Source organism: Solanum stenotomum, chromosome 2 (assembly GCF_019186545.1).
Source record: "Solanum stenotomum isolate F172 chromosome 2, ASM1918654v1, whole genome shotgun sequence".
Lineage (NCBI taxonomy): Eukaryota > Viridiplantae > Streptophyta > Magnoliopsida > Solanales > Solanaceae > Solanum > Solanum stenotomum.
This window is the reverse complement of record NC_064283.1, coordinates 64,137,676-64,161,947: the sequence shown is the minus strand read 5'-3', so window position 1 is coordinate 64,161,947 and position 24,272 is coordinate 64,137,676. Positions and strand designations below refer to the sequence as shown.

General features: G+C 36.2%; 1 protein-coding gene and 2 pseudogenes across 3 annotated transcripts in view; 2 read left to right on the top strand and 1 right to left on the bottom strand.

Moving 5' to 3' along the window:
* Positions 1-24,272, top strand: part of LOC125857000 (uncharacterized) — a 154,197-nt gene that overhangs the window by 27,171 nt on the left and 102,754 nt on the right. Inside the window, exon 1 of one of the 3 annotated variants that reach the window (XM_049536666.1) lies at positions 336-355. The exons of the other annotated variants lie outside the window; for them this stretch is intronic. The gene's annotated coding sequence lies outside the window, so the exon portion shown is untranslated. Of the gene's footprint in view, positions 1-335; positions 356-24,272 lie in introns of those variants that run through there. 3 annotated transcript variants of the gene reach the window in all.
* LOC125857002 (uncharacterized) overlaps positions 1-24,272 on the bottom strand; it is a 68,409-nt pseudogene that overhangs the window by 20,604 nt on the left and 23,533 nt on the right.
* LOC125857003 (uncharacterized) lies at positions 50-2,516 on the top strand (annotated as a pseudogene).

Here is a 24,272-nt window from a genome sequence, read left to right as displayed (position 1 = left end):
TTGAGTTGTGTTCTACGGCTTAGTTGTGATTGATTGATACCGTCTCGAGATGGAAAGAAAAGCTTTAGCTTTAGCTGATTCTGGAATCATGCCAGTTTCCAGGAACGAAGAGGTCTCAATCTGATTTCTTATTTGCTATTGAAAATTGGTCTAACTGTGTAATACTTGCTTAGTTTTTTTAATATTACTCTATTTCATCATGTATTTGCAGCCTGGAGTTGTTGTCCGGCAGTCTAGTAACTCTTCGTCTCTTCTTCCTTATAAGAAGAGGTACTCGGTGCTCTATCCACATGCACCAATCCATCCTTTAAGAAATGTTGATTCTGGAATCATGCCAGTTTCAGGGAACGAAGAGGTCTCAATCTGATCTCTTATTTGCTGTTGAAAATGATTTTTAACTGTGTAATACTTGCTTTGTTTTTTAATATTACTCTATTTCGTCATGTATTTGCAGCCTGGAGTTGTTGCCGGGCAGTCTGGTAACTCTCTTCTTCCTTATAAGAAGAGGTACTATTTGCTCTATCCTCGTGCAACTATCCATCCTTCAAGAAATGTTGACGATCTAGTGAAACCAGCATTGGCTGAAAAATTAGCTGGCCAAGAAGCTGTAGGTACGACAAAAGTTTCTGTCAAGAAGGAAGTTGTTTCCAAACAAGGGGAAAGCCACAGTAAACTTGAACTTCCAGCTGATTCAGGGCACATTGAACTATCATTAGGCCCAATGAAACTTCATGTTTCTTCTTTGGTTGATTCAAATACTATGCGAAGTTGTCTGATGCATGGAACAGTAAATCCTTCATTGCTTTCTCTGTCTTTGAATAAAAATAACGCTGATGATACTGCACGCACTAATAGATTTGATTGGGATCTGAATATTCCCATTGATTTATGGGAGGCTTCTGGTGATGATTTGGTTGCAAGTGGTGAGGGGTCGGCAAATGATGTCGAAAAGATAAGTACAGAGGAAGAATGTTATGCTTCTGATGCTTTTGCGGGACGTGTTGACACTGATAATGTGGGCTGTGTCAGAGAGGATGACATATATGAAGACGGTGAGATCCGAGAACCATTGTGCAGTCAATTGCAGAAGACCCAATGGCTGAGGGGATGGATTCAGGAAAAAATAATGAAGAAAAAGGTTACAGTATGCCACTTCATACTCATGAGTCTCATGATAACTTTATGAAAGCCTGTGATGAGAAATCTGAAAAAATTCTTCATAATGTCGCTGTCTTCAGACCTGTAACGGGTAGGTCGCTGCCTTCAAGAAGTGGAAGCGAGAGGTATTCTTATATGGAGGAGGAGAAATTCCATCTACAAAGGAATAGGTGATTTTTCTTTTATTTGGTGATTTTTATAATGCTGCTCAACTCTTGACTTTTTATTACTGTGCTTTTTCCAGAGATGAAATCTATGGTTATGGTCCCAAATTTGCTCGAGATGGGTTTCAGGACCATTCATTTGGTAGGTCAAGGGGGAGCTTCATGCATGGAAGAGATATGGGCTGGGGATGGGGCCGGGGCCGGTATTCTGGGCGTGATTTTGAAAGCTATGGAGGTGTAGCTGATTATCCCTTTAGACATAAATGTACAACTCCTGCTTGGGAATCTGCAAATGAACGTAATGACTATGATGGTGCTGCCTTTGGTACTAATAGGAGGAGGAAGCCATTAAATGATGACTTGCCTTCATTACGGCATCCACCTGCACGTCGAAAGTCCCCCAGAGGAAGAGAAGATGTTGCCATGATGGACACTCAAATGCTTCGTAGAGCTCCCAGGAATATCTGCCCAAGAAGCTGCACCAGTGAAGATGGCTTTGCTTATGTTGGTGTTCGGCATAGTGAGAAGTTTAATAGATACTTTCCAGCTGATAGTCACCAGCAGTCTATGTACGATGGACCTGATAGTCATTTCGCTCAGGGTGATACAGAGTTTACTGTGATGCAGAGAAGCGGTTTCCCTCGAATGTGGTCGAAATCTCCTGTTAGATCCTGTACTTGGTCCCTTCCTCCCAGGAGACTCACAGAAGGATTGAATGGTCGTCAAGATTTATCTCAGCACAGGTCTCCGACTATGTACAGGGAAGATAAAATTAGGTCTTCTTCACGAACTTCTTTTACTGAAGAAACAATAGCCCCTCAAAGGTGTGACCCTCCATCTTATACTGCTTGCCGTCTGAATGATATGAGGGATGTGGATGGTGTACAGGAGTACGGGAATCCGAGGTTTCTTTCTAGCAGAAGAAGTCCACCTGATCAGGTATTTACTAGAACCAATAGGCAGAGAGTTGAGATTTCAGATCATCATGAGAGGGCTGATGGTGTTGGGTACATTGATGGGCCGATACACACTGGTAGTTTTCCTGAGCATCACAGTGGCAAAAGAAGTAAGTATGGCGAGAGGCAAGGAGGACCTAGGCAAATGAGAAATGTCAAAGAGCAAGAAGGTGGTAATCTTAGACTGAGGCATGAAGAAGAATTTGATGGCTTCAGACTGAAAAAAAGAAGATTTTGAGTTATAGCTCACTGAACCTGTAATATTAGCATTACCATGGGTAGGAGCAACATGCTCTTGTATCATAGAAGTAGACAGATTTCTGAACCCATCTAGATGAATGATAATGGTCGAAGAGAAAGAACACGACTTAGACACAAAATATCTCCTTATTGAAAGCACTTTTTGGCTTAATAGCTCATCAAAGCTTGAATTTATTGGGAACTATGCATTTATACATGTTTTTGCTTCAATAAAATAACTTCCTTAGTTTAAGTTGCTAATGTGCATGCTGGCTTTGTGCATTGTTATTGTCTATGTTTTTTTCACTCATTTTTTGCTCATTTAATACTCTTTTTGCTGTCTAAGAACAGAGAAAAAGGTTCTCATATGTTTCCTACGTCTATATATTGTTTAATTGTTTCTTTTTCTGGGGTGTTATCTATGTGTGCTATTTAATTGTTCCTTTTTTTGGGGTGTTTTTGATGTTTTTTTGGGTAAAGTTTTTTGTTATTATTATTCTTGGATTTTCAAACTAATAAAAAAAAATATCTACCACTTCAGAAATCGCCCCCCTTTTTTAAATTAGCTTTGTTAAATTAACTTGAAAATAAATTTAGGAGCAATCTTTTCTTCTAGATTCTTTACCTATGCATAATTGTTAACATTATAAATTCTTTATTAGAATGATAAATAATATTTGTATATAATAAGTTTGACTCTATCCTCGTTGCTCACCTCATTGACATACCTCATTGTATATAATAAGTTTGAATATTTTCAAACTCAATAATTTTATTTGTTTTTACTTGCTTGAGTCAATGTTTGTGACATGAACACTTGAGACATGTCAATTACGAAATCTTGCAAGATAAACTAATCAATTTAGAAGTTTCGTCTAACTTTGAGTGCAATAAATAAAAATGTCAAGTTTGTGTTGAATCTAAGTATGCTAAGCATATTCTTATAACACCATCTCGTGGTGGAAAAAAGTATCTCATAACTTTTATTGACAATTGCATTAGATACGGTTATGTCTATTTGCTGAATAGTAAGGATGAAGAAATAGGAACGTCTAGACAGTATAATTTTGAAGTTGAAAATCAGTTGGGAAAAAGATAAAAATTGATAGGGATGAAGAGTATAAATCTCATTTTGCAAAAATATGTTAGGAAAGTGGGATTATCCATCAAACTACTGCCATATTAACTCAATCTAATGGAGTTGCAGAACGAAAAAAAAATCAAACTTTGAAGGAAATGATGGCTGCGTTACTTATAAGTTTAGGTTTACCACAAAACTTGTGTGGAGAAGCTATCCTTACAACAAATGGGAACAACAAAAAGTTTTGTTTGTTCAGAAAGAAAGCAATAAAAAGTTTTGTTTGTTCAGGACACAATCTATTCCATATGAGAAATGGAAAGGATGGAAATCCAACTTGAAATATTTCAAAGTGTGGGGGTGTCTATCCAAAGTCCAAGTTCCTATCCCGAAATCCAACTTGAAATATTTCAAAGTGTGGGGTGTCTAGCCAAAGTTCCAAGTTCCTATCCCAAAAGGATCAAAATAGGAGCTAAGACTGTGGACTGTAAAATTAGACTTTAGTAGTCTAGTGAAGGGTCTAAAAGACCTTGGAAAGAACCAAAGGAGAATGTATTTAATAAAGAGACTCAGAGGCGCAGTAAATGTCAAAGGACATCTACTTCCTTCAGATTTGATTTTGTAACATTTCATATGTCTTCCGTGGGCTTATCCTTTTGGGAAGATGGTGTCAATAGTGAGATTGATTCAATCTTGAGCAATCATATTGGAAGTTGATTGATCTTCCTCCAAGAAATAAACCTTTGAGTTCAAAGTGAATCTTTAAAAGGAAAATGAAAGCTGATGGGACTATTGACAAATATAAGGCTAGACTTGTAGTCAATGATACATACAAAGGGAAGGCCTCGATTGCTTTTATACATACTTTTCAGTAACAAGGATAACATCTATTAGGGTGTTAATAGCACTCGTGGTCATGCATGATCTTGAAATCCATCAAATGGATATTAAGACAACCTTCTTAAATGGAGAGTCGGAGGAAGAAATTTACATGAAACAACTTAAGGGGTTTGTAGTTCCTGATTAAGAAAAGAAAGTGACAAACTTGTTAAGTCACTTTATGGGCTCAATGAAGCACCCAAACAATGACATGCTAAATTTGACCAAACGGTGTTGACAAATGGATTCAAGATCAATGAGTGTGATAAATGTGTCTACATTAAAAACATTCTGAATCATGAAGTCATTGTTTGATTATATGTTGATGACATATTAATAATGAGTAAAAATATTGACGATATAAATGCTACTAGGCATATGTTGTCCAGCAAGTTCGATATGAATGACTTGGGAGTTGTTGATTTGATCTTAGGAATCAGAAATATTCATAAAACTCCTTAAGGATTAGCATTATCTCAATCTCATTATATTAGAAGAGTATTGGATAAGTTCAAATACTTGAATTTCAACGACAAGACTCCAATTGGTATAAGTTTTATATTTCAAAAGAATGAAGGTGAAAGTGACTCTCAATTGGACTATGCCAGAGTGTTGAGAAGTTTGATATCTATTATGAATTGTACGCGACCAGATATAACATGTGATATTAGCAAGCCGAGTAGGTTCACTAGTAATCCTAACCAAATTCATTGTATGACAATGAAATGTGTACGTGTTGGGGTATCTGAAACATACACAACACTATGCCTTGCATTTTAATAAATATCATACCATGATTGAAGGATATAGTGATGCAAATTAGATCATCGGGTCAAATGAAGTAAAAATCCACAAGTGGATATGTATTTACTCTTAGTGGAGGAGCAGTCTCTTGGAAATCATGTATCGCTTGCTCTACAATGAAATTTGAGTTTATCGCTCTAGATAAGGCTAGTGAATAAGTTGAATGACTCCATAACTTCTTGAAATATATTATTTTTTGGCCCAAACCTTTGGCATCAGTATGCATACACTTTAATAGTCAAGATGCAATAGGTAGGGCATGGAGCATGATGTATAACGGAAAGTCTCATCATATAATACGTAGACATAATACCGTTAGAAAACTACTCTCTAGTGGAATTATCACAATTGAATATGTAAAGTCAAAGGATAATGAGTTAGATCCACTAACAAAAGGCCTAGTTAGAGAGACAATTGAAAGATTGTTTAAGTGAACTGGTTTACGGCTTAGGACAAGTCATCATGACAGTAACTCTACCTAGTAGACTGGAGATTCAAAGAGCTAGGTTCAAGGATAAAACAAAGTTGTGACTTACGGTTCAACATTGTCCACCAACTCAATCCATTCTCATGATGAAGACAATGCTCATGAACAAGGATAAAACATTAAGGCTTGTTAACAAGTTGATAAAGATTAAAGTTTTTAATGATTTGCTAAGTTTGGCAAATTTGACCAAATAGTGTATCTACGCAATAACATGTGTTAGAAATCAATTATATGAGTGTGAAGTGGAAGCCTCTTCAAAGAGATTCATTTTATAAAGCCTATTCTCTATACACTCCTGAAATCAAAAGGTGTTTATGGATGAAACAAATACAACCGTAAGAATCATAAACAATAAAGGGTTGATAGTATGACATATGGTTGTCTAGGTATACACCAAAGCTCGATGGTTTCAAGGATATCACATCTAGCGATTGATCGAGTATATCTGACATAAGTTCACTACGGAAAGTTCAAAGGGAAACCTACTTATCCAGTTGCAATTAATTCTTTCTTGTAAAGTATACACACTTGTTCATTTTTTTGTCTTTGAGTCATTCTCCATTCATGCGGGGGATTGTTGGGTTTTAAAATGTATGAATGGAAAATGAAGAGTTGTGACTTTTATGAAGAGTTGTGACTTTAATGAAAAATTGCTACTTTTATAAGGAGTTGTGACTTCTATGAAAATTTGTGACTTTTAAAAAAGGCTGTGACCTTTTCGAAAGAATGTGACTCTTCCAAAGGGTTGTGACCTTTTCGGTAAGGAACAATAAGTACCTTTTCACACTACCCTTTGTTAGCTATAGAGGGATTTTCTCTCATTTTAAGAGAACTAATTTTCTGGACTTCTTTTTCTACTACTAAATCTAATATTCTAAATGTACTTTACTGTTTTTGAGTGGTTTGCTGACACCGTGGTTATAGGTACCGATACACCGGTGAGTAAGATTGTTCTATCCTGAGAGGATATATTCCATTAACCTCGGGTACTTGAGGGGAACAATTTCCTTAAGGGGACATTGTGCATTCAGTGAACTCGATTTTGTTCTTTGAGAAAAATATTTTGTATATTGTTTCTAATCTGTTTCTGATTCTGTTTTCTCTACTGGTTTTAATTTTCTAGTTTTGAAAATACTCTTTAAACTTTGTTTTTTCTTACCAAGTTCTCCGAAGTTTTTGTTCTAAGTATCTTAGAAATATAGGATGAACAACAAGCCAGTTTCCGGGAACGGAGAGGTCTCAATCTGATTTCTTATTTGCTGTTGAAAATTGGTCTAACTGTGTGATACTTGCTTTATCTTTTAATATTACTCTACTTCATCATGTATTTGCAGCCTGGAGCTCTGCCCAGCAGTCGAGGCTGTTGAAAATTGGTCTAACTGTGTGATACTTCCTCTCTCACATTTTTACAAAAACAGATTGCTGATTTATCTAGATTAACCACTTATCCAAAGCTTCAATTATATTTCCTTAAAATATCGGCAGCACAACCTGCATTTTGATAGTTAATTGAACAAAATATAAAGAAGTCATCGACAAAAAGTAAATGAATTACGCTTAGACCATATCTATTCAACTTTAGCCCTTGGATTTGATTTTGTTCCTCTCGTGTAACCATCATAGAGAAGACAAAATTAATATTTGCTTGAAAAGACTTATCTGGATAATTAATTAATGTTCAATTATAAATTTGGTAAGAATATCTATAAGATTCTCTACAAACCCTAACTAGGATTATATATATATATATATATATATAAAAGAAGAATTATCTGACATTCTACTAAAAGGAAACATCAAACAAAATTCAGCAAGTAAACTCTTTTCTCCCCTTTTTTGTATAGGTTTTTTTCACTCATTTGTTGCTCATTCAATACTCATTTTGCTAATCAAGAATAGAGAAAAAGGTTCTCATTTGATTCCTATATATATATGTGTGTGTGTGTGACATTTAATTGTTCCTTTTTATTTGGGGTGTTTTTGATGTTTTGTTTCAGGTGAAGTTTTGTTTTTTGTTCTTGAATTTTTGGATTTTTACCTGATATATGATTTGATAAATATTGGTTTTGTGTTACCTGATATAGGATATATATATGTTCAGTCAATCAATCAACTATGCCTCAATCCGAACCTACTTGAATTTACCTGATATATGATCTATATATACGATCTGATAAGTGATAAATATTGGTTTTGTGTTACCTAATATATGATCTGTATATGTTCAATCAATCAATCAACTATGCCTCAATTCGAACCTAGTTGAATTTACTGGTAATGTCTTCTGTCTATTTGCAGAATTCTGATGATTTTCGCTGATTTTCCATTAATTTAGATCTTTGAGGTTCGATACATGTTAGTTCTTAATAGTAAATTAATTTGTTTGATTTGTTTTTCATTGGATGGTTATTACTCATTAGCCATTGTTAGATACAATATTTGTTTTACTTCTTTTATATATATTTTTTTGAGTATGAATGTTCTTTTTCTATTCTTTCATATTGTATTTGATATTTTCGCATATCTGGTTGCAGGGTTCTACTAGAGGAGTGTGATCTTCTGTTTGATTTGTGTTCTACGACTTGGTTGTGCTTGATCGATATCGTCTTGAGATGGAAAGAAAAGCTTTAGCTTTAGCTGATTCTGGAATCATGCCAGTTTCCAAGAATGAAGAGGTCTCAATCTGATTTCTTATTTACTAATGAAAATTGGTCTAACTGTGTAATACTTGCTTTTTTTTTAATGTTACTCTATTTCATCATGTATTTGCAGCCTGGATTTATTGCCCAACAGTCTAGTAACTCCCTGTCTCTTCATCCTTATAAGAAGAGGTACTCTGTGCTCTATCCTCATGCACCTATCCATCATTCAAGAAATGTTGATTCTGGAATCAAGCCAGTTTCAGGGAACGAAAAGGTGTCAATCTGATCTTTTACTTGCCAATTTTGCTGAATCAGTTCTCTCAAATGAGAGTTCTTCTATTAAATAGAAAGAATTCTGATTTACATGCCTAAAAATCTGCTATATATCCTTTAATATATGCTATTCCTAATTGTAATATCTCTGAAAATATGCTACATTAATCTATCCTATCTCATATCATCATCACATAAATATTTAGAGTTATAACATAGTTATGTACATATATTTAGAATATGTCCAATCATGCTAACACCCCTCCTCCTCTCAAATTGATGCCGGTGGATCAAAAAGCACCAGAAACTGATGACGTTGTCGTGCCATAGACTTTGTAAACACATCAGCTATTTGAAGATCACTGGATACATGTGGAAGAGTAGTGACTCTCTTTTCTACAGCTTCTCTGATATGATGACAGTCCACTTCAATGTGTTTGGTCCTTTCATGATAAACTGGATTAGTAGCAATCTGAATAGCACTTGTATTGATCAACATGGAGATGAGTGGGATTAGATTAAGGAAATTCAATTTTTGCAAGTAAACATTGCTCGATATTCAATTTCGGTGGAAGATTTTGATACACAGTCTTGCTTCTTGCTCTTCCAAGATATCAAGGAATCTCCAAGAAACATGCACCAACCCGTGACGGAGCGACGAGTATCAGGACATCTAGCCCAATCAGAATCACTACATACATTAAGCTGAATCTCAGAACCACTAGGAAAGAATAATCCACGAGTAGATGTTCCTAAGAGATATCGAATGATGCGACGGACAACCACCAAATGTAGATGGCGTGGAACCTGCATAAATTGACTCACTTGTTGAAATGTAAAAGAGATATCAGGCCAACTAGTAGTAAGATAATTTAGGCTTCCAACTAATTGCCAATACAAAAGTTGGATCAGGAAGAAGATCTCCTTTTGCACGATAGTACTTTACATTCAATTCCAATGGAGTATTTACAGAGGAGGATTCTTGAAGACCAGCCAAAGCAATCAAGTCCTGAGTATATTTCTCTTGGTTCAAGAACACACCTAAAGAATTATAATGAACTTCTAACCCCAAAAAGTATGTAAGAGTACCAAGATCTTTCATATGAAAAGAATCTTTAAGCTGCTGTTGGAGGCTAGTGATTAGTGAAGAATCAGTTCCCGTGATAATAATGTCATCTACATACACCAAAAGAAGAATACAACCTGCAGATGTTCTTCGAAGAAATAAAGACGAATCATATTTTCTTTGTTCAAAAGAGAATTGAAGCAAAGTAGACCGAAACTTGTCAAACAAGCTCTTGGATCTTGTTTTAATCCATATAAAGACCGCTTCAACTTGCATACATCTGATGTAGGTGATGAGAACAAACCAGGGGGTTTTCATATAAATATCTTCTTTGAGTTCACCATGAAAAAAAAACATTTTTGACATCCATTTGATGAAGAGGCCAATTTTGTGATATAGCAATGGCCATAATAGTTTGCACCGTAGTCATTTTTGCTATAGGTGCAAAAGTCTCCTCATAGTTTACACCATACTCCTGTTTGTTGCCAAGGACCACAAATTGAGCTTTGCACCGATCAAGAGTTCCATTAGAATGAAGTTTAATTGAATAATGTAAATTATAACTTATTGAGAATAACTTGTATATTACTCAAAGAGAACAATGGTATAAATACATAGAGAAAATAAGCTAACTATGGTAACTAAATATTCTAATCCCTAAAAATCAGCTCTATTATCTATCTATATTATTATACAGATTCTGTAACACTCCCCCTCAAGCTGGAACATAGATATTGATCATGCCCAGCTTGTTACAAAGGTAATCAACTCGAGTTCCATTCAACGCTTTTGTAAACAAATTAGTTAGTTGTTCTCCTGTCTTCAGTAGCCAGTGGAAATCAAGTTCTCCTGAATCTTCTCACGAATAAAATGACAATCAACTTCAATATGTTTAGTTCTTTCGTGATACATTGAATTTGAGGCAATATGAAGAGCAGCTTGATTATCACACCAAAGTTTTGCTGGGGTATGATGCTTCAACCCAATTTCAGATAAAAGATGATGTATCCACATAATCTCACATGTAGACTGTGACATAGCTCTATACACCTCGCTTCTTACTCCTCCAGCCTGTAGTAAATCTTCTATCAATCTTGGATCCAGCCCAATCAGCATCTGCAAAACACTCAATACGAGTATGACCGTGATTATTATACAATATGCCAAGTCCAGGAGCTCCTTTCAAGTAACATAGGATCTATTCCAAAGCTTCCCAAGGTTTGACTGTAGGTGCACTCATGAACTGGCTAACAACACTTACCGCAAAAGCAATATCCGGATGAGTCACAATAAAGTAGTTTAACTTCCCAACCAACCTTCTATATATCTCTGGATCATCAAAAGGATCACCATCATCTTTCATAAGGTGCACATTGGGAACCATTGGAGTACTACAGGGTTTGGCTGCTAACTTTCCGGTATCTGTAAGCAGGTCAAGAATATACTTTCTCTGAGATAGAAAAATTCCCTTGTTGCTTCTGTTTACTTCTATTCCCAAAAAGTATTTCAATGGACCCAAGTCCTTTGTATGAAACCTATTATGCAAGAAAGTTTTGAGGGAAGAGATTCCCATATAATCACTTCCTGTAATGACAATGTCATCAACATATACAACAAGGAAGATAGTGCCGGATGTTGATTGCCGATAAAATACTGAGTGATCACATTTGCTCATTTTCATCCCAAAATTCTGAACTACCTCACTGAACTTGCCAAACCAAGCTCGAGGACTTTGTTTCAATCCATACAAGGACTTCTTCAAATGATAGACTTTTTCATACTCCCTCTGAGCAACAAAACCAGGTGGTTGCTCCATAGACACTTCTTCTTGAAGATCACCATGAAGGAATGCATTCTTGATATCTAACTGATGTAAAGGCCAATTCTTAGAAGCAACTATAGAAATGAAGAAACGAACAAATGTGAGTTTGGCAACCGGGGAGAATGTGTCTAAATAGTCTACTCCAATGTTTGAGCATACCCTTTAGCTACAAGTCTGGCTTTAAGTCTCGCTATAGATCCATCTGGATTAACTTTAACTGTGAAGACCCATTTACATCCCATCGTTTCTTTCCCTTGGGTAAATCCACTAATTCCAACGTGTGATTTTCCTCTTAGGCATGTATTTCATCAAGCATTGCAACAGACCACCCAGGATGATTCAAGGCCTCTTTCACTATTTTGGGTACAGAAACAGAGTCTAGAGAAACAATCAAAGATCTAGATCTATAGGATAAGTGGCCATAGGAAACAAAATTACTAATGGAATATGAGGATTTGCAACTACGTGTACCTTTGCGAAGAGCAATTGGGAGGTTAAGATCTTGTGGAGGATCAGAAAAATGAGGATCTGATGACAAAGGAACTGGTGCAGAACATGTATCATTAGCCTCTCGCTTCTTCGAGTAAACTTGAACAATTGGCGGTCTTGCCACATCAGATGGAGAATGAGCTTCTGAAATAATAGTCGATTGGTCCTCAATAGAAGAACTGAGAGATGGAGGGACAACATCTGATTCTTTCGTCAAAACACGGGTGACCTGATAGACTAGCCACTCATCTTACTCCCCTGACTTGTAGAAATCGAAGGTGCATAGAAGAATGGTGTAGTCTCTGAAAATACCACATCTGTTGACACCAAATATTTGCCAAGTTCGACAGAATAACACCGATACCCCTTTTGGAGGCGAGAATAGCCCAGAAACACACACTTCAATGCCTTGGGATCCAACTTGGTAACAGATGGTCGAACATCTCGAATATAGCATGTGCTTCCAAATATCTTATGTTCCACCGGAAATAGTGACTTGTTTGAAAACATAACATTGTAGGGCACATTACTAGCAAACACACTAGATGACATGCGATTAATCAGAAAACAAGCTGTAGAGACCGCATCTGCCCAAAATTGTTTAGGAACCTTTATATGGAACAAAAGTGTTCGAGCTGTCTCAAGTAAGTGTCTATTCTTCCTCTCTGCAACTCCATTTTGAGCAGGTGTATCGACGCATGAAGACTGATGGAGAATACCATGTTGTCTCATATACGACTGAAATAATTCTGACATATATTCTTTAGGATTGTCACTCCTCAGAATACGTATTGAAGCATTGAATTGTGTCTTGACTTCAGCACAAAAGGCACAAAAGTGAGCAAATACTTCTGAGCGACTCTTCATAAAGTAAATCCAAGTCATCCGAGAAAAATCATCCACAAAAGTAACAATGTACTTATGACCAGTTTTGGAAACAACATGACACGGTCCCCAAACATCAGAATGAACTAACTCAAAAGGTGACACAACTTGCTTATTATCCCTTGGACTTAATGAGCTGCGGTGATGTTTTGCAAATCGACATGACTCACATTCTAATGAAGAATTATTCTGGAATTGAGGACACAACTTCTTTAATAGAGGTAGAGAAGGATGTCCCTATCGACAATGTGCTTCAAATGGAGACACAACACTAGAGCAGGCAACAAAACGAGTCTCCCATTCATCAAGTATGTAGAGATCGTCAGATACATGTTCTTTACCAATAACCTAATTCGTCTTAAGATCACGAAACAAACAATGATCGGAAAAAAACGAAATATAACAATTAAGGTCTCTGGTAACTTTGCTAACATAAATCAAATTAAAGGCCAACTTTGGTAGACTTAATACAGATGACAGAGTAATAGAAGAGGTTGGTTTAACCGTCCCATATCCAACACTGTTGCAAGTCGATCCATCAGCTACTGTAACCGGAGAGGGTTCTTTGTGTGCTTGAAAGCAAGAAAAAATATTAGGATTGCCTGTCATGTGATTTGTGGCACCTGAATCAATTACCCATTTATTTGAAGAGGTGATAAGACATGTTTTATTTGATTCAACAAAGGAATTAACTGAAGTGGATTCCTTCGAGATTTTTTGGTATTGAGAGAATTTTGCAAACTCCTCCGCTGAAATTAGGACCATTTTGTCAGATAATGGACTACAAGCACCAACAACTTTAGACCTTTGAATTCTCTGATTATAGTNCTACTAAATCTAATATTCTAAATGTACTTTACTGTTGTTGAGTGGTTTGCTGACACCGTGGTTATAGGTACCGATACACCGGTGAGTAAGATTGTTCTATCCTGAGAGGATATATTCCATTAACCTCGGGTACTTGAGGGGAACAATTTCCTTAAGGGGACATTGTGCATTCAGTGAACTCGATTTTGTTCTTTGAGAAAAATATTTTGTATATTGTTTCTAATCTGTTTCTGATTCTGTTTTCTCTACTGGTTTTAATTTTCTAGTTTTGAAAATACTCTTTAAACTTTGTTTTTTCTTACCAAGTTCTCCGAAGTTTTTGTTCTAAGTATCTTAGAAATATAGGATGAACAACAAGCCAGTTTCCTGGAACGGAGAGGTCTCAATCTGATTTCTTATTTGCTGTTGAAAATTGGTCTAACTGTGTGATACTTGCTTTATCTTTTAATATTACTCTACTTCATCATGTATTTGCAGCCTGGAGCTCTGCCCATCAGTCGAGGCTGTTGAAAAGTGGTCTAACTGTGTGATACTTCCTCTCTCACATTTTTACTAAAACAGATTGCTGATTTATCTAGATTAACCACTTATCCAAAGCTTCAATTATATTTCCTTAAAATATCGGCAGCACAACCTGCATTTTGATAGTTAATTGAACAAAATATAAAGAAGTCATCGACAAAAAGTAAATGAATTACGCTTAGACCATATCTATTCAACTTTAGCCCTTGGATTTGATTTTGTTCCTCTCATGTAACCATCATAGAGAAGACAAAATTAATATTTGCTTGAAAAGACTTATCTGGATAATTAATTAATATTCAATGATAAATTTGGTAAGAATATCTATAAGATTCTCTACAAACCCTAACTAGAATTTTTTTTTATTATATATATATATATAAGATGAATTATCAGACATTCTACTAAAAGGAAACATCAAACAAAATTCAGCAAGTAAACTCTTTTCTCCCCTTTTTTGTATAGGTTTTTTTCACTCATTTGTTGCTCATTCAATACTCATTTTGCTAATCAAGAATAGAGAAAAAGGTTCTCATTTGATTCCTATATATATATGTGTGTGTGTGTGACATTTAATTGTTCCTTTTTATTTGGGGTGTTTTTGATGTTTTGTTTCAGGTGAAGTTTTGTTTTTTGTTCTTGAATTTTTGGATTTTTACCTGATATATGATCTGATAAATATTGGTTTTGTGTTACCTGATATAGGATATATATATGTTCAATCAATCAATCAACTATGCCTCAATCCGAACCTAGTTGAATCTACCTGATATATGATATATATATACGATCTGATAAGTGATAAATATTGGTTTTGTGTTACCTGATATATGATCTATATATGTTCAATCAATCAATCAACTATGCCTCAATTTGAACCTAGTTGAATTTACTGGTAATGTCAGGATTTTTCTGTCTATTTTGCAGAATTCTGATGATTTTCGCTGATTTTCCATTAATTTAGATCTTTGAGGTTCGATACATGTTAGTTCTTAATAGTAAATTAATTTTTTTGATTTGTTTTTCATTGGATGGTTGTTACTCATTAGCCATTTTTAGATACAATATTTGTTTTACTTCTTTTATATATTTTTTTGAGTATGAATGTTCTTTTTCTCTTCTTTCATATTGTATTTGATATTTTCACATATCTGGTTGCAGGGTGCTACTAGAGGAGTGTGATCTTTTGTTTGAGTTGTGTTCTACGACTTGGTTGTGCTTGATCGATATCGTCTCGAGATGGAAAGAAAAGCTTTAGCTTTAGCTGATTCTGGAATCATGCCAGTTTCCAAGAACGAAGAGGTCTCAATCTGATTTCTTATTTACTAATGAAAATTGGTCTAACTGTGTAATACTTGCTTTTTTTTTAATGTTACTCTATTTCATCATGTATTTGCAGCCTGGATTTATTGCCCAACAGTCTAGTAACTCCCTGTCTCTTCATCCTTATAAGAAGAGGTACTCTGTGCTCTATCCTCATGCACCTATCCATCATTCAAGAAATGTTGATTCTGGAATCAAGCCAGTTTCAGGGAACGAAAAGGTGTCAATCTGATCTTTTACTTGCCAATTTTGCTGAATCAGTTCTCTCAAATGAGAGTTCTTCTATTAAATAGAAAGAATTCTGATTTACATGCCTAAAAATCTGCTATATATCCTTTAATATATGCTATTTCTAATTGTAATATCTCTGAAAATATGCTACATTAATCTATGCTATCTCATATCATCATCACATAAATATTTAGAGTTATAACATAGATATGTACATATATTTAGAATCTGTCCAATCATGCTAACACCCCTCCCTCTCTCAAATTGATGCCGGTGGATCAAAAAGCACCAGAAACTGATGATGTTGTCGTGCCATAGACTTTGTAAACACATCATCTATTTGAAGATCACTGCATACATGTGGAAGAGTAGTGACTCTCTTATCTACAACTTCTCTGATATGATGACAGTCCACTTCAATGTGTTTGGTCCTTTAATGATAAACTGGATTAGTAGCAATCTGAATAGCACTTGTGTTGATCAACATGGAGATGAGTGGGATTAGATTAAGGAAATTCAATTTTTGCAAGTAAACCATGAAGCCAAACAATCTCAGAGCAAGCAGTAGACATTGCTCGATATTCAAATTCGGTGGAAGATTTTGATACACAGTCTTGCTTCTTGCTTTTCCAAGATATCAAGGAATCTCCAAGAAACATGCACCAACCCGTGATGGAGTGACGAGTATCAGGACATCCAGCCCAATCAGAATCACTAAATACATTAAGCTGAATCTCAGAACCACTAGGAAAGAATAATCCACGAGTAGATGTTCCCAAGAGATATCGAATGATGCGACGGACAACCACCAAATGTAGATGGCGTGGAACCTGCATAAATTGACTCACTTGTTGAAATGCAAAAGAGATATCAGGCCAAGTAGTAGTAAGATAATTTAGGCTCCCAACTAATTGCCAATACAAAGTTGGATCAGGAAGAAGATCTCCTTTTGCACGACAATACTTTACATTCAATTCCAATAGAGTATTTACAGAGGAAGATTCTTGAAGACCAGCCAAAGCAATCAAGTCCTGAGTATATTTCTCTTGGTTCAAGAACACACCTAAAGAATTATAATGAACTTTTAACCCCAAAAAGTATGTAAGAGTACCAAGATCTTTCATATGAAAAGAATCCTTAAGCTGCTGTTGGAGGCTAGTGATTAGTGAAGAATCAGTTCCCGTGATAATAATGTCATCTACATACACCAAAAGAAGAATACAACCTGTAGATGTTCTTCGAAGAAACAGAGACGAATCATATTTGCTTTGTTCAAAAGAGAATTGAAGCAAAGTAGACCGAAACTTGTCAAACCAAGCTCTTGGAGCTTGTTTTAATCCATATAAAGACCGCTTCAACTTGCATACATCTGATGTAGGTGATGAGAACAAACCAGGGGGGTTTCATATAAATATCTTCTTTGAGATCACCATGAAGAAAAACATTTTTGACATCCATTTAATGAAGAGGCCAATTTTGTGATGTAGCAATGGCCATAATAGTTTGCACCGTAGTCATTTTTGCTATAGGTGCAAAAGTCTCCTTATAGTTTACACCATACTCCTGTTTGTTTCCAAGGACCACAAATTGAGCTTTGTACCGATCAAGAGTTCCATCAGAATGAAGTTTAATTGAATAATGTAAATCATAACTTATTGAGAATAACTTGTATATTACTCAAAGAGAACAATGGTATAAATACATGGAGAGAATAGGCTAACTATGGTAACTAAATATTCTAATCCCTAAGAATCAACTCTATTATCTATATATATTATTATACAAATTCTGTAACACTCCTCCTCAAGCTGGAGCATAGATATTGATCATGCCCAGCTTGTTACAAAGGTAATCAACTTGAGTTCCATTCAACGCTTTTGTAAACAAATCAGTTAGTTGTTCTCATGTCTTCACGTAGCCAGTGGAAATCAAGTTCTCCTGAATCTTCTCACAAATAAAATGACAATCAACTTCAATATGTTTAGTTTTTTCGTGATACACTGGATTTGAGGCAATATGAAGAGCAACTTGATTATCACACCAAAGTTTTGCTGGGGTATGATGCTTCAACCCAATTTCAGATAAAAGATGATGTATCCATATAATCTCACATGTAGACTGTGACATAGCTCTATACTTAGATTCTGCACTGGACCGAGATACAACACCTTGCTTCTTACTCCTCCATGATACTAGGTTGCCTCCAACAAAAACACAATAGCCTGTAGTAGATCTTCTATCAATCTTGGATCCAGCCCAGTCAGCATCTGCAAAACACTCAATACGAGTATGACCGTGATTACTATACAATATGCCAAGTCCAGGAGCTCCTTTCAAGTAACATATGATCTGTTCCAAAGCTTCCCAATGTTTGACCGTAGGTGCACTCATGAACTGGCTAACAACACTTACCGCAAAAGCAATATCTGGACGAGTCATAATAAAATACTTTAACTTCCCAACCAACCTTCTATATCTCTCTGGATCATCAAAAGGATCACCATCATCTTTCATAAGGTGCACATTGGGAACCATTGGAGTACTACAGGGTTTGGCTGCTAACTTTTTGGTATCTGTAAGCATGTCAAGAATATACTTTCTCTGAGATAGAAAAATTCCCTTGTTGCTTCTGTTTACTTCTACTCGCAAAAAGTATTTCAACGGACCCAAGTCCTTTGTATGAAACCTATTATGCAAGAAAGTTTTGAGGGAAGAGATTCCCATATAATCACTTCCTGTGATGACAATGTCATCAACATATACAACAAGAAAGATAGTCCCAAAATTCTGAACTACCTCACTGAACTTGCCAAACCAAACTCGAGGACTTTGTTTCAATCTAAACAAGGACTTTTTCAAATGACAGACTTTTTCATACTCCCCCTGAGCAACAAAACCAGGTGGTTGCTCCATATACACTTCTTCTTGAAGATCACCATGAAGGAATGCATTCTTGATATCTAACTGATGTAAAGGCCAATTCTCAAAAGCAGCTATAGAAATGAACAAACGAACAAATGTGAGTTTGGCAACCGGGGAGAATGTGTCTAAATAGTCTACTCCATATGATTGAGCATACCCTTTAGCTACAAGTCTGGCTTTAAGTCTCGCTATAGATCCATCTGGATTAACTTTAACTGTGAAGACCCATTTATATCCCACCGATTTATTTCCCTTAGGTAAATCCACTAATTCCCACGTGTGGTTTTCCTCTAAGGCATGTATTTCATCAAGCATTGCAGAAGACCACCCAGGATGATTCATGGCCTCTTTCACTATTTTGGGTATAGAAATAGAGTCTAGAGAAGCAATCAAAGATCTAAACGTAGAGGATAAGTGGCCATAGGAAACAAAATTACTAATGGAATATGAGGATTTGCAACTACGTGTACCTTTGCGAAGAGCAATTGGGAGGTCAAGATCTTGTGGAGGATAAAAAAAATGAGGATCTGATGAAAAAGGAGCTGGTGCAGGACATGTATCATTAGCCTCTCGCTTCCTCGAGTAAACTTGAACAATTGGCGGTCTTGCTACATCAGATGGAGAAGGAGCTTCTGAAATAATAGTCAATTGGTCCTCAATAGAAGAACTGAGAGATGGAGGGACAACATCTGATTTTTTCGTCAAAACACGGGTGACCTGATAGACTAGCCACTCATCTTCCTCCCCCTGACTTGTAGAAATCGAAGGTGCATAGAAAAATGGTGTAGTCTCTGAAAATACCACATCTGTTGACACCATATATTTTCCAAGTTCGACAGAATAACATCGATACCCCTTTTGGAGGCGAGAATAGCCCAGAAACACACACTTCAATGCCTTGGGATCCAACTTGGTAACAGATGGTCGAACATCTCGAACATAGCATGTGCTTCTAAATATCTTATGTTCCACCGAAAATAGAGACTTGTTTGAAAACATAACATTATAGGGCACATTACCAGCAAGCACACTAGATGGCATGTGATTAATCAGAAAACAAGCTGTAGAGACCGCATCTGCCCAAAATTGTTTAGGAACCTTCATTTGGAACAAAAGTGTTTGAGCTGTCTCAAGTAAGTGTCTATTCTTCCTCTCTGCAACTCCATTTTGAGCAGGTGTATCGACGCATGAAGACTGATGGAGAATACCATGTTGTCTCGTATACGACTGAAATAATTCTGACATATATTCTTTAGGATTGTCACTCCTCAGAATACGTACTGAAGCATTGAATTGTGTCTTGACTTCAACACAGAAGGCACAAAAGTGAGTAAATACTTCTGAGTGACTCTTCATAAAGTAAATCCAAGTCATCCGAGAAAAATCATCCACAAAAGTAACAAAGTACTTATGCCCAGTTTTAGAAACAACTGGACACGGTCCCCAAACATCAGAATGAACTAACTCAAAAGGTGACTCAGCTCACTTATTAACCCTTGGACTTAATGAACTGCGATGATGTTTTGCAAATCGACATGACTCACATTCTAATGAAGAAATATTCTAGAATTGAGGACGCAACTTCTTTAATAGAGGTAGAGAAGGATGTCCCAATCGACAATGTGCTTCAAATGGAGACACAACACTAGAGCAGGCAACAAACCGAGTCTCCCATTCATCAAGTATGTAGAGATCGTCAAATACATATCCTTTACCAATAACCTAATTCGTCTTAAGATCACGAAACAAACAATGTCCGGGAAAGAACGAAATATAACAATTAAGGTCTCTGGTAACTTTGCTAACATAAATCAAATTAAAGGCTAACTTTGGTAGAATTAATACAGATGACAGAGTAATAGAAGAGGTTGGTTTAACCGTCCCATATCCAACACTGTTGCAAGTTGATCCATCAGCTACAGTAACCGGAGAGGGTTCCTTGTGTGCTTGAAAGCAAGAGAAAATATTAGGATTGCCTGTCATGTGATTTGTGGCACCTGAATCAATCACCCATTTATTTGAAAAGGTGATAAGACATGTTTTATTTGATTCAACAAAGGAATTAACTGAAGTGGATTCCTTCGAGATTTTTTGGTATTGAGAGAATTTTGCAAACTCCTCCGCTGAAATTAGGACCATTTTGTCAGATAATGGACTACAAGCACCAACAACTTTAGACCTTTGAATTCTTTGATTATAGTTGGTCATTTTCCCAACAAATCCAATCAGATTATATCCTAAAATTAGACAATACCCAAGATAGACAATAACCTATTTTGGAACAATCCACACCAATTCCACTCAGGGCTAGTTATCCAATTAATCAGAGGCCCAAAAATAACTCCTGATAAATCAGGAAATCATCAAATAAAGATCCAAGTAAAAGTGTTGATTGAAGAGCAAAACCTGATGATGCAGATGCTGCCCGACATAGAGAGACGACCAGATTTTTGGTCAGAAATGGGAAACTCTCTCAAATCGTGGTCTACTGAACAAACAACTACCAAATCCCTGTTGGAAATGTCAATGCGACATTGGAACAACAAGCAGATTGAATTTCTGATGCAACACCACTACTGCAGTCTCACTGGAAATGGTACTGATGGAACGTGAGGCTCACAAGAGTAACTTCTAGCCATTGAGATCTAAGGGTTTAAGATCGTGGGAAGTATCTTCTTCCTAAGTGGGTGGTGACAAAAAATTTAGAACTCTCAATCACTTTCGGTGAAACTATAATTGATTCCGGCGAAGTCACAGTGACTTCCGGCGAAGACAAAATACCAACTCAGACATTAGCTCTGATACCATGTAAATCATAACTTATTGAGAATAACTTGTATATTACTCAAAGAGAACAATGGTATAAATACATGGAGAGAATAAGATAACTATGGTAACTAAATATTCTAATCCCTAAGAATCAGCTCTATTATCTATCTATATTATTATACAGATTCTGTAACAAATAAACCCATTTACATCCAATTGGACGGACATATGAAGGACAAGGAACAATGTCCCATGTGTTATTTTCTTTAAGAGCCAAAAGTTCCTCTTCCATTGCCTTTTGCCAACATTCAAGCTTGGAGGCTTGTGAGTAACCTGTTGGAATAGAGATGGCGGATAAAGTAGAAGAAAAACCATACCGTTTAGGAGTTTGAGACACTCTAGTAGATTACCGAGGATGCTCAAGAGGAGCAGACCTTGAAGAAATCTCAAATTTTGGTTATGGAGCAGTCTCAGGTGGCGGATCTGTTTTGGGATGGGGTAAAGTTGGCCGACGTCGTTCATACACAAATCCTGGTTTGAACCGCTTAGAAGAAATTGACAAATCCTCAAAAGTACGAAGAAGAGGAGAAACGGAAGATGACTCAATATGAGTATGAAATAAATACTGATTCTCTAAGAAAATAACATTTCTAGAAACAAGAAATTTGTTAGAACTTGGATCATAGCAAATAAAACCTTTATGCGAAGTACTATAACCCATAAAAGCACATTTAATAGATTGAATAGAGAGTTTATTGCGTTGAAAAGGAGGTAGGTGCACAAAATAAACACAACCAAACATATGAAAACTATGATAGCTGGGATGTTTATGAAAAATGATAATATGGAGACTCAAGATTTAACACTTTAGATGGAAGTCTATTAATCAAATAGACAACAATAGACAAAGCTTCAACCCAATATTTAGATGGAAAAGAGGACTCAATCAATAAAGTACGAGTGACATCTAAAAGATGACGATTTTTACGCTCAGCAACCCCATTTTGTTCTGGCGTATATGGACAAGAGAGTTGTGATACAATTCCTTTCTCAAGCAAGAAATTATTGAATTCATGAGACATATATTCTCCACTAGAATCATATCTTAATATTTTGATGCATGTGGAAAATTGAGTCTCAACGTAAGCCGAAAAATTTGTGAATATGGAAAACACTTCAGATTTAGATCGAAGAAAATACACCCATGTAAACCGACTATAGTCATCTATAAATGTCACAAAATACTTGAAATGAGCATGAGAAATAACTAGTGAAATGCCCCAAACATCACTATGAATGACATCAAAACACTTTGCAACACGACTACCAAAATTAGGAAATGGAAGAGTTTTACTTTTGCCTAATTTACAAGTAGAACAATCAAAGGAACCATCTGAAAATTGATTTTTATTTCCCAATAAACCAGAATTGGACAAATGAGACAACACAATAGTATTTGGATGTCGTAGACGTTTATGCCAAACCTCATTCTTAGTAGTGGTAGAAGCAAAAGCTAGAACACGAGGAATAGGAAAGTGTATAGGAAACAATCTTCCAACTTTAGGCCCCTTCACGATTATCGACCCCGACACCTGATCCTGCACAAGGAAACCATTACGAGAAAAATTCACATCACAATTGTTATCTACCAATTGGCCAACTGAAATAAGACTAGTGGAGAGCTTTGGTGATACAAAAACATTCTTGAAAGTTTCAGTAATATCCCCAACCTTGATAATGGGTAAATTACTTCTATTGGCAACCTGAATTTGTGTTGGACCATTATACTCACGGATGCTTTTGAGTATATTAGTTGAGTTGGTCATATGATTGGAAGCGCTAGAATCAACAAGCCAAAATTTAGATATTACCTCATTACCTTGCAGCCCCAAAGCTGAAAATGCTAACAAGATCATTTGTTTTATCATTTCAGGAGTAAGAACTTGTCCTACTGAAGACGAGTTTTCTGTAGTTGAACCATTTATCCCAACTTGAAAAACATTTTTCCTACGATTTTGAGGACGTGTGGGACACTCTTTGATAATGTGTCCTTGTTGTTTACAATAATTACAGAACTTCTTGCCACAATTGCTAGAAATATGAACATAGTTCTTGCAACTGTAGCATTGAGTTCTAGCCATATCCATGCTTTTTCCTTTCCCTTGAGCTGCAAATGCGATAGTGACAACATTTATTTAATTAAAAACATTTTGTGTGAAGAGACGCTGCTCTTCACTAAGCAATTCCCTAAAACAGACATCCAACGAGGGATATGGATCACGGTTCATCAAGTTGGAGTGAACACTTTCAAAATCAAATTGTAATTTCATCAAAAATTGATTTGTTCATGAACTCATTGAATGATGGATAGACATTCAGAAGGTATTTTAGCATAAACGATATCGGTAAATTCTGCCCATAAGTTCTGAAATCCAGAGAAATAATGTTGAACAGAGATACCTCCTTGAGAATCATAGCAGTTTTATGCTCTGACTGAAAACGCCTTGCGCTATGGTCTTGGTTGTAAACCTTTTGTAAATAATCCTGCATGGTCTTTGTTGTCTTGTATGGCCTGAGATTATGAACAATAAAAGGGTCAATTGACCCTAAAATCCATGTCATCACTCATCACCCGAGCATCTTTAACCTTCCATTGACCGAGATTTGTAGGATCGGTAGGAGTAAGATCACTTCCATCTATATGTCCCCATAGTTCTTTTCCGGTGACAAATAG